Genomic DNA, 2,814 nt, shown 5'->3' with positions numbered 1-2,814 from the left:
GCACGCTGCACGTGCCATACTCATCCCTTCTATTGGTTCATGGGCTCTGTGCACATGGCAAATTACCATAATCCATCAGTCACATCCACTAAGCTCTAACCAATAGCAAGGGTTTTGCAAGGTAAGCAAAATTATGTGTGGTGCCTTGTATTCCTCCATTATTGCACATACTACCTCCCCTAACCTTGCTCTACTTTCTTATCCCTATGGTCAGCATTTCAAACAATAGACAATAAACTATCTGATCCCTGTGCTGACTACGTTTTTTAGTTATCTATTTCTTAATCAGTGTTCATCCACGGACCAAAATTCCATCTTTTAACCCTTCCATACACACGGGCATTTAGGCTTACTGCACTCTAGGGTTCTGTAACGCTAAGGTTCAGGGTATTTAGCGTTTCTGCAGTCTAGGGTTCTGCAATGCTAGAGTTACTGGTTTTTAGGGTTACTGCACTCTATCGTTCTGCAATGCAAGGGTTATGGGTGCTTAGGGTTACTGCACTCTAGGGTTCTGCAGTGCTATGGTTACAGGTGTTTAGTTTTACTGCAGTCTAGTGTTCTGCAATGCTAGGGTTACGGGCGGCTAGGTTTACTGCAGTCTAGGGTTCTGCAATGCTAGTTTTACCGGTGTACTGGTGTTCTTACTCACGCACTTCCTTACAGACTCTGGACTTCCATATTGAGCAAGCAAGACACCAGTCAGGCCCTAGGAAACGCCATCAGGGATCAGCTGTCAGTATGGCACTGCACTCCCTGTACCTCTCCCCCCCAACCTGACCTGCATTTCCCATCACTCCGCTCAAGCAATAACCACCAGCAATGGTCACAATGGATGCATCTGATTGCTGTGGCTGCGTCTACCTTGAAGTGGATTCAGGGGAGATGCCTAACGACCCGATAGCCAAGGGCTAATTTGAACAACACACCCACCTAACCACCGTGCTGGTCACGGTCCGACAGAAGCCAAATTTGGAAGCTAACACCGGTAGCCAGTATGCAAATAGGACCACAAGTCAATTATCTTACTCCATAAACAGCTTAAAGCCCAGGGTCCCTTGAACTCTCCTGCACAGCAGCGGGCTCCATGCCAGGATGTCCCCTTGAGTAGGGGCGCCTCTCAAAGTTACTCCTCAAGGTTCAGAAATGCCTTGCTGCAACAGGTTCCCAGCATGTAATTCATAGCATGCTAATCTTAGAAATCTTAGCAAATTGATAAAAAGGATTGATTGCACATATATCATCCTTTAGACGTAAACCGTGACCAAGTTTGGGACTATGAGCAGATCCAGCCACACCTAGATGTCTCTGTGAGGAGGAGTTCAGAATGCAAGGGGATCCATTCTGAACCTCGGGACTCAACGGGAAAGGCTCCCAGACAGTTTTGCCTGACCCTGTCCTCTATGCAGTAACATCAAGCATACCTTGCCATGCAATCTTGTTAAACCACTGTCATGTTTACTACCAACCTGGGTTAAATACCTATTTTACACTAACAAACATATTGCTACTTCTCTCTTACTAGTGAAACACGTCACGCTGCTCACAACAGCCGGTTTTGCGTGTCATACCTGCTCCTACGCACTCTACTTTTTACAGTCGCAGGCTCTTGTCTTACTATAAGATGCAGCAACCACAAGTATCCCCCACGCCTCGCCGCCTCCTGCCCTGTCGCTGATCCACCATGGTCCCCAAGTGCTTCTCTGCAGGACAGCCCCCATGCAGTGTGCCACCCTGTGGTGGGTTGACCCTGGCTGAACACCAGGTGCCCACCAAAGCCGTTCTATCACTCCCCCCCTCCTCAGCTGGACAGGGGAGAGAAAAATGTAACAAAGGGCTCGTGGTTCGAGATAAGGACAGGAGCGATCACTCACCAATTACCGTCATGGGCAAAATAGAGTCAACTTGGGAAAAATTAACTCAATTTATTACCAATCAACCAGAGCAGGGTAATGAGAAATACAACCAAATCTCAAAACACCTTCCCTCCACCCCTACCTTCTTCCCAGGCACAACTTCCCTGCTGGATTCTCCGCCTACCGCCCCCAGCAGTGCAGGGGGACGGGGAGTGGGGTTTATGGTCAGCTCATCACACGTTATTCCTGCCGCTTCATCCTCCTCAGGGGCAGGACTCCTCACACTCTTCCCCTGCTCCAGCGTGGGGTCCCTCCCACGGGAGACAGTCCTCCACGAACTTCTCCAGCGTGGGTCCTTCCCACGGGCTGCAGTTCTTCACGAACTGCTCCAGCATGGGTCCTTTCCACGGTGTGCAGCCCTTCAGGAGCACACTGCTCCAGCACGGGTCCCCCACGGGGTCACAAGTCCTGCCAGAAAACCTGCTCTGTGGGCTCCTCTCTCCACAGATCCGCAGGTCCTGCCAGGAGCCTGCTCCAGTGCGGGGTTCCCACAGGGTCACAGCCTCCTTCGGGCATCCCCCTGCTCTGGCATGGGGTCCTCCCCGGGCTGCAGGTGGAGATCTGCTCCACCGTGGCCCATGCCCAACCGGCATTTGGGGCTCATCGCGAGCCCCAAAGCTCACCTGCGAGGGGCTACGGGGCCAGGGCCGGCACGCTCCATACGGCCAGGCCCCTCGCTCTGCACAGACAGAGCCGGCGTCGACGGAGGAGGCGGGAGGGGGTGCCGAGAACGCTTCGCTGGCCGGGCTGCCGGGACCTCGGCTGCCAAGTCACCCTAGATCCCACCGAACGGGGCACCTGCAATGCCTGCACCCGGCCGGCCTCGGTAAGTCACTCGCCCAAGTAAGACGGCAGGCACCGCCGCCGGCATACCCGCTGCCTCCAACCCGGCTGCCCGACC

Source organism: Haliaeetus leucocephalus, unplaced genomic scaffold (assembly GCF_000737465.1).
Source record: "Haliaeetus leucocephalus isolate CR32 unplaced genomic scaffold, Haliaeetus_leucocephalus-4.0 Scaffold773, whole genome shotgun sequence".
NCBI classification, from domain to species: domain Eukaryota; kingdom Metazoa; phylum Chordata; class Aves; order Accipitriformes; family Accipitridae; genus Haliaeetus; species Haliaeetus leucocephalus.
This window is presented reverse-complemented; position numbering follows the sequence as displayed.